Source organism: Schistocerca piceifrons, chromosome 7 (genome assembly GCF_021461385.2).
Source record: "Schistocerca piceifrons isolate TAMUIC-IGC-003096 chromosome 7, iqSchPice1.1, whole genome shotgun sequence".
Taxonomy (NCBI): domain Eukaryota; kingdom Metazoa; phylum Arthropoda; class Insecta; order Orthoptera; family Acrididae; genus Schistocerca; species Schistocerca piceifrons.
Window position 1 is genome coordinate 191,944,066 of NC_060144.1, and position 17,427 is coordinate 191,961,492.

Sequence of the window (17,427 nt, forward strand, 5' to 3'; positions counted from 1 at the left end):
AAACTGCTTTGAGAAACAGAAAACCCAAGAAAACTCCTGCAAGAGAATCTCACACATTGAATTATTATTTATTTAAGGTTTACATTTTCTTCCCTATCAGCAGCATATTGATTATCATTTCAGTAAAAATGTTGTATAAGTTTAGTAGTACACTGAAAACCTCAAGGAACCATTCGCATCTGAGGTGCCATAATTTTGGGTAGGCTGCCACGAGTTTCAATTTACTAGACTTCTTCCCCCTCTGGAAGTGTCTTTCCAGAGACTTCACGGTTTCCCTAAATTGCTTATGTTGAATGCTGGAATGATTTCTTTGCCTGATTTTCTTCCCTATCCATGTCATATTAAAGTGTGTGCTGAGCATCTGATGACATTGCCATTGACAGGACTTTTATTGTTAATCTTCTTTCCAGCCATTCATTACCAACTTTGTTTTTTTGTACATTTCTGCGAGGCACGGACTTTAATATGAAAAATGATGATTGGTCATTGAGCAACGGCGAGATTTTGGAATTACTTAGGGAAAAAAAATAAATTGGATCAGAGAGCAGAGTGGATTTTGACATAATTACAATTATAATGAATAGAAGGAAGAGGGAGCTGGGCTGGAAGAAACAGATCATCTAGTAATGTAGAATTTGTCAAGAACTCTGAATGTGTATGCATCATACCTTCCGAGTTACTGAAGTTAACAGGGCATTTAGGAATTAGATGATTATTTCAGTTTGTGTTGAAAATCTGTGGAACAGGTGACCTACTATCATTTTACCAGAAAAAGCATTATCATGCCACATACAGATAAAGGTGACTTTAATATAATCCGTATTTACCTATTGTTTCCACTTTCTTATTAAACCAGATTGCTCACTGTGCTAATTACTTGTAATTTTAGGACTCTCAATTTCACACCATGATCTGGTCCCATAATTAAACTGTATGTCTGAAAATTTTTTTTTTCTCTTGAGTGGTAGCGAGTGGGGGGAAGTGTTAGCCCGTCTAACAGTAGTTGGAGTGCACCGTCCTAGGGTCAGCTGTAAATTGTTCCTTCCAGGTTGACGCCGTAGCTGGTTACATACGCCCCAAGCAGATCCTATTATCTCATTACCTGACACAACATTTTCATCAAGAAATACCTCACTGTATCAATTCCAGCAAGGCAATGTGCACAACAGGAATCCCTCTCTCCCTAACTGTAGCATCTGTGAGTGACTTGTATAATTTCATGGCTATCTTTGCCTTTTGTAAGCCCGTCCAAAATGTGAATTCAGAATTAAGATGATAACCATCTCAAAAGAAACAAACACACAAAAGTTGCTGACTGCTTACTATACCTGAAATGAAATGATGGTGTGGCATTATTGGCTGGAGATCTTTTGTGGGGTTGTTTGGCTACCTGCTAAAAGTCTTTTTATTTTATGCCACTTCAGCAACTTGCATGTCAATGAAAATGAGATGAAATGATAAGGGCAGCACAAACACCCAGTCCCTGTTTGAAGAAAATTTCTGACTGAGCCTGGAATAAAACCTGGGACCTGAGGTATAGAGGCAGTGACGCTAACCACTATCTGAAGACCATAACACTTAAACTGCTACAGACATGCTTGCTGCATTCCATGGTGAGTGTGGTTTTGTCGTCGCCTTATACTGCTACCTGTGCTGAGACAGCGTTCCAGCCGCTACCTGTGGAATAGTTTAGCCGCACAGTCCAGCTCGCCTGTGCTGAATATTCTGGAGATCTGGGTGTGATGACTTCATCTTCAGATTTCACCTACCTAATCCCAATACAAAATAAAGATAGTTACTCTGAGAACTTAAATTTTTCCCCTTAAATCTTCTCCAGAAATGAATTACTGCATAGATAAACACAAAGGTGTGTCAATATTGTTTCACAGCTAGGAATTTCATCTGTTGTGGAGTCTTTAGTAGGATTTTATAAGCCTATGCCAAAAGAGACATGTTGCTTTGGATGCACTTCAGTAACTTAGCGTTCTTTCACAATACCTGCTGTCCTCCATACATTCATAACAGTAATATCTAAAGGAAAGGATAACTCTATCCTTTATGTGTATATACCTCGGCAGTAATTGGAAGCCCCAATAATAATTTTCTTTGCTCCATGTTTATTGATTCTGTTTCATTAACTGTCTTTGATGATTTCATCAAACAATGGAAAATCCAGGATGGACCCCTTGCCTCATGGCTCATATCCCTGTAATAGACCTAAATGCAAGACCTCTCCTATACATCCACCCACCATCACCTACTACAGTCCAGCAAAAGTCTCACCTATCCCCATCAAAGGCAATGCTACCTGTGAAACCAGTCATTTGATCTAAAAGCTAAGCTGCAACCATTGTGCTGCATTCTACGTGGGCATGACAACAAACAAACTGCCTGTCCACATGAATGGCCACCAACAAACTGTGACCAAGAAGCAGCTGTACCACCCTGTTGTTGAACATGCTGCCTTTACATGACATTCTTCATTTCAGTGTCTGCTTCACAGCCTGTGCCATCTGGATCCTTCCCACCAACACCAGCTTTTCTGAATTGTGCAGGTGGGAACTCCCCTGCAGTATACCCTACATTCCCTTAACCCTCTTGGCCTGAACCCTCAGTTGTCATTCTCTTTACCTCTCTAGCCTCTTCCCTGTTCCCATTCCAGCACTACACAGCCCACTATTCCACCAAGGCACTGTCTTTTTACTTCTCTCCTTTTCCGCTACCACCTCCCTCTCTCCCCCACCCTGTGTCTAACCTCCCGACTGTACCTAGCTGCCCCAGCCTCTCTCCATCTCATCCCTGCACTCTTGCTAACAGCACTTTATCGTCCTGCACCCCTGTCATGCTATCCCCCCCCCCCCCCCCCCCACCTTCTCCTGAACCCCACTCAGTTGCTACTCCCATCATGCGCTGCTGCTTGTAGTCAAGCTTTCACTGCCAGAGACAGTGATTTGTGTGTGTGTGTGTGTGTGTGTGTATGTGTGTGTGTTTTTCGACAAAGGCCTTGTTGGCCGAAAGCTCAATTTGTGACACACTTTTTGTTGTGCCTATCTGCGACTCAGCATCTCCACTATATGGTGACTAACAACTGTCCTTTTCATAATATAATTTCATGTGTAATTTGTTTCATACATGACAGCAAACTGAACACTTTGTAACAGGGGGACAGATTACCAAGTGACTTAGAGAACTGCAACGTGGTTACTCTGTCTTATATGCACAGCGCAGACATGACCTCTTAGCGACGTGCTTTAGCAGACATGCTGGCTGTGCATATTATGCAATTTTAAGAAAATGGTGTGGTGAAAAACTTTTATTCTCCTATATCTTACATCCTGATATTCGGTTGATAGGGGATTAAATTTGCTTCTGTTATTCATCATAGTTATTGTGCTGCATCAAATTAAGTGAAGCATTGCATGAAATTTTTTCTGCAGGGGTAAAAAAACAAACTTTGTGTAGACTTTGCATATGGTTCATTTTAGGTCATTCATTGCTGTGTACAAAATGTAACTAACATATGGAAATTGTATTCAAAGCTGAAACCAGAGTGATTCTCAATATTTTGGCTTTTTATATGTACAAGAGGGTTCCGTGCAGTGTGCCCAGTGTTCTGTACACTCACAGCATGTATCATGTAATCGTAACACCCATTTGTCATAAATGGTTCAAGTTACTGAAACGAAATTTCTTGAAATGATAGCATGCAGAGAGGTGCGTGTTTTGCCCTGTCATTAATACTCGAAACTTTTTTTATCTGTGAGATATGGAAGTAACTATTGTGGTTTTTTAATGAAACAATGTGCTTCATTTAATAACAATATATCATCAAAAAAAGAATACTCTGGAATTGCACATATTAATATTTAGGATGTTGTTTAATTCAACAATATTATGAAAAGGAAAGTTGCTACACACCATATAACGGAGATGCTGAGTCGCAGATAGGCACGATAAAAGACTGTCACAAATAAAGCTTTCGGCCTGTAAGGCCTTCGTCAAAAGTAGACATGGCTACACAGTGTTGCTACAGCAGCCTGAGACTGCAGTCCTGTGTGTTGTGTGTGTGTGTGTGTGTGTGTGTGTGTGTGTGTGTGTGTGTGGTCTATTTTTGATGAAGGCTTTATGGGCCAAAAGATTTATTTTTGACAGTCTTTTTGTTGTGCTTATCTGTGACTCTGTATCTCTACTATATGGTGAGTAGCAACTTTCCTTTTCATAATATTGTAACATTCCATCCTGGATTTTCCATTGTTTGATTTGAGCTTTGATCTAAACCTGATTGTTATTATGTCTCAAGATGTAATCACGACTTAACTAAATGGTTTAATTATTTCAGTTTCCATCAAGACAGTTGTTTGCTGACAACCTGTAGAATGCTTTATAGCCACATGTAGTGGGTATCAGCTTGCTAACTAGTCTCTCCAGCAGCACTACTGAAATGGCCTCTATACAGAGGCATCCGATAATCTGCTTTTATACTGTGATGTTAAGTACAAAGTATAATTACCTGTCACCATCTTCTTGATTGCTTCCTCTGTACAACCACAATGGCATGCCATTTTTTTCAGTAAAAAAACAAAGATGAAAACTTTAACACAAATAAAATCACAGCAGCAAATGCACACAAGTCAAACGTTGTACAGCTACTGAGCACAAAGCACAGGAATGCAGCTACTCAGCTGTTCTACCTGGCTGCTAAGTGCCTTGTGCATTAATGCATCCGGAGCACACAGAAATCTGAGTGGTCACCCATATTAATACATAGGGAGCACACAGGTAGTGGCAAGCGGCCACATACACACACCTCCAGAGCACCTAATGGAGGAATTAAAGATGCAGATAAAAGGGTTTAGGGCAACTGGGGACAGTAACAGTGATATGTGTAACACGTCTAAACCAATTAAATAGTTAATATATGTATACACACATATGTGATTGAGGTGACAGTTTTCTAGCTAGAATTTATGGGGAGTTGTAATTTTTTCACGTTTTTTTAACTATCGCCTGGTTTAATGGTAAAGTGCCAACTTACAAATCCTAAATTCTCAGGTTCGATCCCCAGTCAGTCCTATGATTTTTATCTCTCACTTATCATTTCTTAAACCTCTTGTAATGTTTGTTGATGTGAAACCTGTCGAAGTGCACTGTGGTTTGCAATCCGTGTTGAACTGTAGGACCACCTGTAACTGGTTGCGTCAGAATGTTTGACAGTGTTTTTGGGATTAATTTGATGTACTGGTACAAATATGGAGTCTGTTGTTCTAGAATGGCTTTAGTTTTTATTAGGTATAGTGTGTTGAAGTTAATATTTTTACTGAAACACTAATACAGCAGTTTAGTTCAAATAAAGATTAACTGTTTACAGCTGCTTTTTTTACAGCATGAATTTTGTCTTTGCCTGCCACTTATGGTGTAGATCCAAACCTGTCTGCAAAGTCCAGCAGAAACGTGCAAACACTGAAGCATTGAATCTTCCTTGGCATTGATATTCCAATACAGAGATTTTTTTGTGAAACCCGTCACCATGATCATCACTAAATGCTCCACAGTCTGCAGCGAAAAGTCAATACATGAGTCATATTGCATTTCAGTTTCTCCTAGGCACAAATAAGGTCATTTACAACTCCAGTGTAATTTTCAGCCCTCCTATTGCCAAATAACAATGACGTAACTTTCTGAAAGCATTGCCGCATGTTTAGCTCATTGGGACTGAAAATACACTCAAATTACTTTTTTGTGGACCAATTAATCCTCCCAGCTTGTTCTTCTCAACACTCAGTGCAGGGAATTTTCCATGCGAGTATTTAAATGATCGTTCATTGCTCTTATTCACTGCTTTTGCAAATGACTTCATCAATCCTAGCTTGACGTGTGGTGGCGGCGGCAGTGGCAGGACTTTACTGAGATTTACATTTGGTTCCCATGAGGTCTTTTTCTTGCCATGCAGTAAAGCTTTTTTTTCGTGATGAGTCCTTCTGTTTGTTGTAACATAAATTGTTAGCATGACTGTCCCAATCACAAATTTAGCAAAAGTACTTAGTATATCCACATTATAGGTCCATAAGCCTGACTCTTAAATCGGTACATACAAGCAATTGTGTACTAGCACAGCTTTAGAACTAATTTTTGTACCATCAATGAAAAGTCTTCATTTGTCCTGTTTATATGAGATATTGTGTTCTTGCATCAAACATTCAACATCTGTACAGTATGTCATTACATTTGTTGTGGTGAAAACTCTTTCAGATGGCTTTTGATGTTGGCGAAATGTACATACTCGAGCTGTATCCTCCAGATGGTTCCACTGCATGAAACGGAAGCTAATAGGTCGGCTTTATGTGTTGGAAGGTCCAAGTCTCTAACAAGATCATTTAGCTCACTTTGTGTGATTTTGTGCATTTTACTAGATGATGGTGTAATGACTGGATCCATTAAATATGGAAGGATGGCATGTATCTGACTGGTTGTCATCTTCACTGTCACTAGACAGTTTATTCTTGTGGCTTACAGAGGATCTGGAACTGGAAGACCTACTCCATGAGGTACTGGTCACATCATACTAGGTACATTAGAATCCTTTATCTTGTTAAAGCACTTATTGAGCAGAGGCACCAAGCAGAAGTAGCACACTCTCATTTGTTTTGTAGTGACACACCAAATGATCAGCACTGCAAAATACATGGACATTTTTTTCTTTCATCCATTCATATAACAAAAATGAGGAGCCCCTGCTGTTGATTGGTCCCCTACATGGCAAATGATTTCTGTTTTATAAGCAGGTCTGCTCAGCTCGTTCCACATTTAATTAAATTATTTAGTCGCCGCCCAGTTAAGTTTGGAAAATTAAGTCACAAGAAAGGGAATTAATCGCTGCTTTTATACACATTAATTATATATCCTTAAATGCTTTCATCACTTGATTACTTGGAGTCAAACAATACATGAAGTAGATTCCTTCAGGGTGAAAGGTAACAGGAGGTTAAGTCTCAACACAATATACAGTACTAAATTCCCATTAAGGAACATGAAACGAATTGGCCTACAAGAACTGTTGTGAAAAATACCAGGCTGGATGTACTGTGCCTGTTCTAACAATGAGGTGGTTGCTTGAGAAACAGTCATCAACTTTTAACAATTTATTTTCATGGAAAGAAAATTTTAAACACTGCGTAAGAAATAAAGTTAACTTAAAGTTGCCACTGCTAGCTTTTACATACTGATATCATTCCTGTGAACAGTATGTTGGATACTGATATAATTCATTCAAAATGGGGGTAGGATAGGATAAATTCACATGCACACTAAGTTCACACTAAAGAACACAGATTGAAGGAAGTCAGTCCGTCACAACATGACTTCAAACCATAGGTTCATGCCTTCCAATACATTAAGGTTGCTGTAAAAAATTGAAATGGTGCTGGGCACTTGCACACAAAGTAAGCCTATGCACAAAAGAGCCACATAAGTGAAAGGCCTAATAAAATGGAGTGTTTGTCAATTTTCTGAATGTTTATGAGGTAAATTAAATTGATAAATACATGCCACGACGAAAAAAATTCAAATGAATTGAAAAAAAATTAGCAAATGATAAATGTTAGAAGCTGTTGACTAAATTTACTCATCTGTGCACGCAGCCCATGAACAAAACAGTTACATGACAATCAGTGCTTAAAACAATAAAATCATGTGATAACATTAAACTACACTGTATATTTTTTATTACAAGAGTTCACCATAGAAAATACAATTGTCCGCAGCTTGTGGTCGTGCGGTAGCGTTTTCGCTTCCCGTTCCCGGGTTCAATTCCCGGCGGGGTCAGGGATTTTCTCTGCCTCGTGATGACTGGGTGTTGTGTGGTGTCCTTAGGTGAGTCAGGTTTAAGTAGTTCTAGGGGACTGATGACCATAGATGTTAAGTCCCGTAGTGCTCAGAGCCATTTGAAAATACAATTGGATAGTGCTGAGGGCACATAGAAAGAATTTATGACCATGTGTGGAAAGCTGTGAAATTACTCATACATCTGAAAGACCCCTTATAGGGCATAAACCTCTTCTTTGCTTTACCTGAGTCCACTAAGTTTGCCACCACGTGTCTACAGCAGACAGCAAAGTGCTACACTACTAACTACTATAGAAACACACACATCCACTCACTCTTACGCACAGAGGGTAAGGAAGGCTGGGAAATGTGGAAGCACAAAATATAAATAATAATAATAAGGGCTTGCATGGAACATAAATATGCTTATATAAATACATTGGAGAGATGTGGAGCATAGTCTGCCTGCACCATTAAGTTAATTTATCATGAAATATGCACTGCTTAGTTTTCTCCTGGCTTGGGCCAAGAAATGCACCAACAATTCAAGGTGCCAGTATCAAATGAAAATAACATTGTGAGAAAGATTACATGAAACATTTCTGACGGAAATGTTTCAGTGGCAACTGAAATATAGAAAATAAGCTTTTTTTCACTGTGTGTGACAAGGTTCATTTCCACTGTCCAAAAATTATGTATCCACACATGTAACAAAAATTGTTGGGGTTACTAACAAATCTGTCTGGCCATAACAGCAACTCAGAAACTTGCTTAAAAGTTGCAACACTCAATAGATAACTACAGAAGGCAAACAGTCTCACGCTGTTAGCTAGAAGCAAAACATTGACATATCATGCAGAGCATGTGTTCGCCAATTGATGTAACTGAGGGTGTGTTCAAGATCGTCTCCTCACATTGGAATGCACGTATCTTATAAAGTGCGATACACAGCATTCACATGTGGTTTCAGTACCATTCCCGATGTAACAAGAAAATGAAAGCTAGAAGGACAGTAATGAGGACGTAACAAACCTCATATAGTACAAAAACAGGAATTAAAAAACAAAAATTATCATTTTCAAATTGAGTATACCAAAATCTATGAAGATTGGGTGTTTCTCTATTTTTCCTTACATAAAAATTCATTGATTTTCAGAAAAATAACACCACACACTCACTCACACTCTACTTTGTCATTGTAAATGTTCTCTAACCTTGTAAATGAAATGTTCACAAACTAGTATACACTGTCAATCACAATTCCTGATAAACAGTGGTGTAAAATGTGAACTATCATTTCCATCACAATGAAAGAGTCCACAAATTATATTCACACAAACCCTGTCTCAGTGTAAATGTTTCCCTAATTAAAAATCTTTGTATATTCAAAACACTATCATTATTGCACCAAAGGATTCTACATAGTATATACGAGTATACAAACATTATGTCAATATTTGTTATCCTCCAGTTGCCCATGTGTGGGGGGACAGTATTCTTTATTACATAGACAGTGTCAACCCCATGTTGCAGCAACAAAAAAGGAAACCTCAATTTGCACATTGGAAGTAAGGTAACATGCAGGTTTGTAAGATTTTGGACTGTAAATTTACAGAACAATATGGTGAGGAAATCATACCTTTTAATGAAACAATCACTCTGGTTCACATTAATGCTCGCTAGCTATCTGCCACTATGTACTCCTGGACTGTATTGTCCACACTGTTGCACACATTATTATTAATTTTTTTCCCTGCTTGGTAGGTCACTTCACACGAGTAGTTGTGAGGTGATGTGCATACTGAAGCTAAGTTCAGACCTTGGACCATGACATGCATTTCAGCATGCAGTGACAAGTAGACGCAGGAATTGCCCCAGTAGGCATGAGTATATGTTTACAAGGTCTGTCATTAGGGTAGTGAGATGGGAGAGTGTCTTCCTAGCTTTGCATTAAGCCAAGCTGGGACGTAGCAGGGTGTGTGTCCCTTCCACAACATCTGTTGACATGGGACTGACAGGTGAGGTGTGACTCACATTCTTTCTGTGCCACCTACAAAAGCTGAGCTATGGTCAATGCTGGCTGCAACCCCCTACTTATTTGACTGGCTGTTGCCTTTTTCTCGAGTTCCCAATTGTAGCTCAGATACATGATACCTCGCCAGAATGCACAGCTTCATCATCCTTGGGTTTTGTCACTAGGTGTTAGTTCCTTTAAGAATGTAATACATTTGTTCCTCTTCACAAGTGGCTGTAATCTCTCCACTGTCCCCTTACTTGGTGACTTGTCACAGTAAGGACTGTAGGTAGATTCACAGATTCTGATCCACTATTCAGGCAGCTAACACTGCTGTTTGAGGTGCGCAGAGCGCTATCCTTAATTGTCACACAAACATTTTGCATGCCACAGGTAGCCAATTTCTACATTCCCAGCCCGTAGCTAAGCATTGCTGTGTGGCAGTTGAGCCAGATCTCTCTCTCTCTCTCTCTCTCTCACACACACACACACACACACACACACACACACACACACACACACAAGTGTGCACGTACATGCATTCTGAGCTGGAGTCTCAGAAGTACAGTGGAAATCTAATCTACATGGTGTGACCAGCACAGTTAAATGTGTATTAGTAGTACAGCTGTGGTGTTTTTGATTAATCGTTAATGTTAGTGTCAATCAGTTGTAAAGTTCAACATGATCAAAATTATCTCTAAAGTAATGGCTAAAAACTGATTCTCTACGCTTCACAGCAGTCTGTTTTGGTACTGTATGAGTTTATCTACAAGTGTGCATCCTTCTGGCAACTATAGTCTTTCTGAAAATTAAAAAAAACTAGATAAATAAATAAACAAGAAAGTCAGTATTTTCAGTTGCTGTCTCCCCCATGCACTACTGGCCTGTTAGTGGTTCAGGGTGTATACGATCCGGGAAAAACCTGGGAATTTTTTCATCCGGGAAAAACCCGGGAACTGTTTAAAATTCCGGGAATTTTTCATTGTTTTAGTTTTCAGTTAAATTTTATGTGATTTTCACTGGTAAGAACCAATACTCTAACAAATGATATTACTGTGTCCCGTAACTACAGAATAATACTGCAGCAACAAAACATGAACGAGACAAAGAGAAAAGAAAATAACACTTATTTGCAAAGGAAATGCGCCATATAAAACAACAAAACAGTGCTCATACAAGCGTCTGCCAGCAGCAAAGTGTGTCAAAGGCTTTAGGAAGACTATGCTATGCCTTATAACAACAAATTGCCTCCCATGAGCGTGACGTGATAACTGTTTAAATTAGATTCGTTTGAGCAGTTGCGGGCGGGCTCTTGTGCATGCGCAGTTGAGTCACGTATGGATAGTACCTTCTCCCGCTTCCAGTTACAGATGTGTGTCTGGGCGCCACTACTTACTATTGCCCCGATTCGGAAATACAGTAAATCTTGGGCTGATGCACAGAGCAGTCTGAGTTGTGGGGAGGTGGATCGTCTCCACATGACCTGTGTTTACGTTCAGTGATTTTGTTGTTTCCTCTTCGTTTATTGCTCTCTCATTAAATGATAACAAAACGGATTTTTGTGGCCAGGAACGATCAAATGAATTAAAATACGTTCGCATAATTACGGAAAGCTAAAGTATGCTTTTAGTTTCAGATTTTATTTCCACCTTTCTGACAGTCAAGCAATTATCGCCTTACAGAACAATGAAGTTATTTTTGCCGGTTTGCTAAAGAGATTTGGCTTTTATTAATCTTTACTGCTGAGGCTGTAAATTTATTTGAAACGAAGTGTTTAATTTCACACTATTGGTTGGCTTCAACTGTTAGCTGCATTTCAAGTTCACGTAAGGCATTATGCCATCATAAAGAACCAAACATGAGATAATACAGTACTGGTACTCCAAGAAAATTTACATAACGAATGTGCATTTTAAGCCGAATTACGCATTTTAGTATGGTTCACGAAATTCCGACGCTCCTGTAGTATCCTCTGATGCCTTGTTTCTTTTATGACATACTGTAAGATCTTTTAATGTTTTACACATACGGACATAATGGGCTTCCTGCGTCATCGTAGCTGCGCAATCGCGGTAACGCCTGTTATTTGGCACTCTCTTGCAACAGCTCAAACGAATCTATTTCTAACGGGTCGCTGGAAAATATTGCGAAAAGTGGTTTGAAAAGCGTTACATTCGAAGTAGATTTCCTTTTACGCAAGATGAATTATGTGCGAGAATGTATGATGAATTTCTTAAGTCACAAAGCGTTTGACTCTCATTTAAAAATCAACTCTCTGAGGACGACCATTTAGAAGCATTTCGAGTACAGAAGTTCAGAATTGTGAGCCCAGAAGATCAGACATTTACGTTGTTATTAAAAATTTTACTGGCACATTTGTGTGATGTATCTTAAAGTGTAACACGCGCAAAAATGATCAACATTATATGTAGAAGCTTAGCTTCTCTTCCAGCTTATTAATCTTAGAGACCAATATTATATAAGAATGCCATGTATATTAATTTGAACCATTAACTTTTCTTATTTGTATGTTCGCGCTACTTAAGAGTGATCTTGCTATGGGCTGACTACATCACGTGTCCTATGCTGTCATGAGCTGGCGAGATCATGTGACATAAGCTATGACTGGCTAACGAAAGCGCATCACAATCTCGATTTCAATGCTTCGGAAAGTGACATGCGGTGTTTGGTGGATTTCAAATTTATACCTTTGTAATACAAAAATATGCATGATAGGTCTTTCGAAACTTGTTTTTTTCGCCCCTGAGTTTCGTTTTCTTAATTGCCGGGAAATTTTACGTCAGTATATAAAGCCATGAACATTCGAAGGATTAATTAGTTTTACTGTGCCGAGGAATAGTATACTGTCACCTAACGCTGAAAAAGTGTATTTTCACCTGGGAGAAAGTGTATTCTTAACTGGGAAATCCGGAAAAAATCCGGGAATTTTTTTTCCTTGTCCACGTATACACCCTGTGGTTCTTCCTGCTGTCTCTTGTAGTATTTTTCCTCTGTAACCACTACACCATAATTTAGTTACCCTTTTCTCATGAATGTACCCTATGTCCATTTCATTTAACATGAATTGATTTTTTTTAACTACATTGTACGTGCCATTGCTCTAATTCATTTCCAGGTGTTCCAGCTACAAAGTGTTTTCATGGGGTATTCATGTTGCTGGAAAGGGCCTTTGTAAAAAATGAAAAAAAATTAATCTCTTCACCACTTGAGTGGAATGCTCATGCACTTTTATCATAATGAGAACTCCCTTCCTCCCTGGTATGTAAGGCACTTAGTCTTCTTATTGCGTCTGGTTTTTCATGCACCGGTTACATCCACGAGATGATTCCATGCTATCAGCTTATTGGGACTAAACCAAGCTCTCTACTTTTGGGAAATTTTACACATTCTCTCACCAAATCCATTGGGTTCTGACCTAGCAACACTTCACATGGGGCACACCTTGTGGTGTAGTGTGCAAACTTATTGAGAACATGCTCAAAATCAGAAGATCTAGTGGCCTAGACATTACATTGCTTATGAGAACATAGGTGGCACAACTGTCTGATCTCTCTTATAATGTGCTTAGTGGGATCAGCCTGCAGATGTCACAAGAGATGTGTATCAGCTTGATCTTCAGGTTCCTTAAGCATTTCTGTCCTTTCTTTTACAACACTCTCTAGCCAGTTGTCTGATATTAACAGCTTTGGCTTGCCACACTGAGGAAAATGCTGTCTGGTCAACATTTTTGCTGTTGCTTCTGTAGTGGCTCTTTTGAGGACATAAAATTTACAAACTTCAAAACATTACATACATATATCCACTGCTCCTATGTAAAGGCCCATACAAGTCAACTGCCACCAAATCACTAATACCTTTCAGAACTATGTACTCCATAGGGGATGTCGTAGTCATTGTCTGTACTGTAGTTCTTTGACGTGCATCTCAAGAGGGCAGTACCATCCTTATTCACTCACCATATTCTTAAAATGGCAGTTTCTGTGCAATAGTGCCAAACTCTCCCTCCCCCCTCCCCCTCCAAAATCTGTCCAACTGATGGGTGCATGCCACATTAAGTTTGTTTACTTCTTCATCAGGCACACACATTTTCCATTTCCCTCACACCTGACTACCTGTGAAACAGTGCTTCATTCCTCGCCAAGCAAACTTAGCATTATGCAATTCTGCTATCTATCTTTCCATCAGTTGATTATGTTTCGCCGTGTGGGATCATTTCCTTGTTCATCTGCAAGGGTATTAAAGAGATGTTGCAAGAAATTTTCATAGGTAGCACCTTTGATATACAGCAGCCTTATTTCATGTTGGGAACCCTGTAATGGTAGTGCCACTCCTCCCCAACAGGTAGTCGTGATAGGGCATCTGCAGTCCAGTTCTCTTTGCCTGTCAGATAGCGGATGGAAGGCCAGTGCCCAATGCATTAAGTGTCTGTGACTGAGTTTACCCTTCAACAGGAATTCTAGCACCTTATAGCGTGCCTAGACTTGTGTGAGGCAAGATAGCAAGAAAACCACAACTTTTGAAATCCTCAGATACTGGCTACTGTTCAAATTCGATTACAGAAAAATTCCTTTCACTTTTATTCAACACCCAAATCATGAATGCAATCAACTTGTCTTCCTTCCCATTTTCATTTTACATTATTTGACGGAGTGCAACACTGATTTCCCAACAGGAACAATTAGTTGCACGATGAAATGGTTGTGTAAGCTCACGATGAGCTAAATGTCTTGCATGATCCAACTCTTCTTTGATGTGAAACCTCTGTTAACGTTGCTACTCCCATTATCAAGATACATTCTTCTTGGTAAGGGCCAAAAAGTGGAGCATTGAGGGTTTGGTGGCTAACAAACTCCCACCCACTAGTCTCATAAAAGCACGTACTTGCTGTACATTGGTGGGGACTAGCGAGTTTTATATTGCACTGAGGCTACTGGTAACAGGTGTTATTCACCTTTTGACAGATTATATGGCTGAGGAATTTCATTTTTCATTTACCATTGCCTAAATATGGACCTTTTTAAGTTCACTGACACTTTTCTATTTCCTAAAGCTCGCGATACCTGTCGTAGTAACTGGTGATGTTTCCACCCCATTTTGCCTGCTGTTAGTAGGTCATCTATGTAGACTGGAGCTTACTTTCTAGCTTGTGACCCAATACTGTCCAGAGTATTTACGAATGCTGCAGTAGAGATACAAATCCCTAAGGGTAGCCTTGTAAACTGATAAAACTACCCCGTGCACAAAAGCTGTTTGCAAGCAGTGCTTACTTAATCTGCCAATACCCAGGTATAAGATTGAGGCTAATGAACGTCTGCCATCCCATGAAATATCTTATCACCATTAATTCTGGTTGATCTCTCTCCTTAACAAGAATTTAGTTCAACATGCAAGCATTAAAACATAACTGCACCACTACATCTCTCTTGGAAATAGCCACTATAGGGTTATTGTAACAGCTTACTACTGGCTTGAGTATGCCTCTATCCAGTATGTGTTGGGCTTCCTTACCCACCATCTTTCTCTTTGTAAGTGGGATTGGATATGGATTAGTGTAAAAAAGCATGTAATGTTTCACTTGAAATTACTGGGTGTTTCAAAATGAATATTGGGGTTTAAGGCTTTGCGGCATCCATTACATTCAACTTACAATTGTAAATAACACATCAAATGAAAGAGGATCTCAAACAGTTTTGTGTGTATATCTATGTTACAGGCTCTAAAGCCTACAGATTACAGTTTGCGTGGCAGTTTTGTATACAAAATGTTGCTCCATGACAATGAAAGATTTTCTGGATTGTGTCATCTTTAGCAGTGAATCGACATTCCAGCTAAATGGAAATGTGAGCATGCATAATGTGTGCATCTGAGGATCAGCAGATCACAAGAAGTTGGTGCAGTTGCAACGAGATTTCTTTTAATTGAATGTTCTTGTGCCATATCCCAGTGGAAACTTCCTGGGCCTTTCTTTTTTGATAAAGCAACTGTAATTGATGTTTCTTATCTTGATGCACTAGAACTATGACACTTCCCTCAGCTGGAAGGAGGTGAACCACATAACTTTATTCGGCAGCAAGATGGTGCTCCTCACTGGTATAACTCGGTACACGATTGGTTAAATGACATTATACCCATCCACAAGAGGCCAGATGACAGACTGTTTCATATGACCTCCATGTTCACCAGATCTGATGCCGTGTGATTTTTACCTTTCTAGGTTCGTAAAGGATCACGTGCATGTGTCTCCACTACCTGTTGATCTACCCAACATAAAAACAGGAATGAAACTCTTGTTGCAACAATTACCCCAGACACATTGATCAAGGCTTGGGAACTCACCTTCGATTCAGTGTGCGCTATGTGATGAATGGAGCTCACATTGAACTCTTATGAGAAAAACTGTTAGAGGTGCTCATACATTTGATGTATTATTTATAATTTTAAATTGAATGAAATAAATGTTACTTAGCCTTAAAACCCTGATGTTTGCTTTGAAATACCCAGTAGTATTCGTACTGTGCAATTCCACTCGAATACAGCAAAAACACATTGGTAACAGTATGCCAACTAGCCTGACTGTTCTTTCTCCTTGGGTGGTACCTGCACAGGTCCTGCAAACTTTGACTTGGTTTCATAACATACTTCATTGGTGAAACTATCATTGAATAATGATCTGTTCTGTTACCTGTACTACTCTTGCATTTTCAGTTAATGAGCATTGTCTGTCATACGATGAACACACACATGAGATGAGTCAAAAAAGGTCTTTACAACTTTCGAATGATACAGAAATTTTTTGAAATGACTTACAAAACTGGTAAATATGTCATTTTGGTTCAATGTGACTACCATTTGTGATGCGGCAAACATCCCACCAGTAATCAATGTCCTCCCACATAGTTTGCAACAAATCAGGTGTAATTTGGCGCAGATTTGATTTTTCAGGTCTGCTAAATTGTTTGGTAGGAGAGGAACATATGCATGGTCTTTAATGAAACCCAGAGAAAGAAATCCTTGGTGTCGAGGATTACACTGAACAGTTGTAGCAGAGTTCGTTACGTGAAACCACAGCACACAGCGAGCACGTTGCGCAACAGTGTAAGTAGCCATTTTAACTGTACACTATGCAGTGTGCTGGCATTCCCGATGGCAGAATGGTGTACTGATCAGGGTGTATACGCGGACAAGGAAAGAAAATTCCCTGGTATTTCCCGGTTAAAAATACCCTTTCTCCTGGGTGAAGACACACTTTTTCTGTGTTAAGTACAGTATTTTCCCTCGGAACTGCAAAACTAATCAATCCTTTGAATTATTATGGTTTTATACACGGGCGCAGATTTTCCCGGCACTTTAGAAAACGATCCTCAGGAAAAAAAGACCCGTTTTGGAAATATCTTTGATGTGCAGCAACATGTACGCTGCGTGTTTTCGTATTACGAAAGTATACATTGGAATCCCATCAAACGCAGCATGTTACTTTCTGAATTATTGAACTCGAGATTGCGATGCGCCTTTGTAACCCAGTCATAGCTCATGTCACGTGATCTCGCCAGCCGATGACACCGGATATTCAG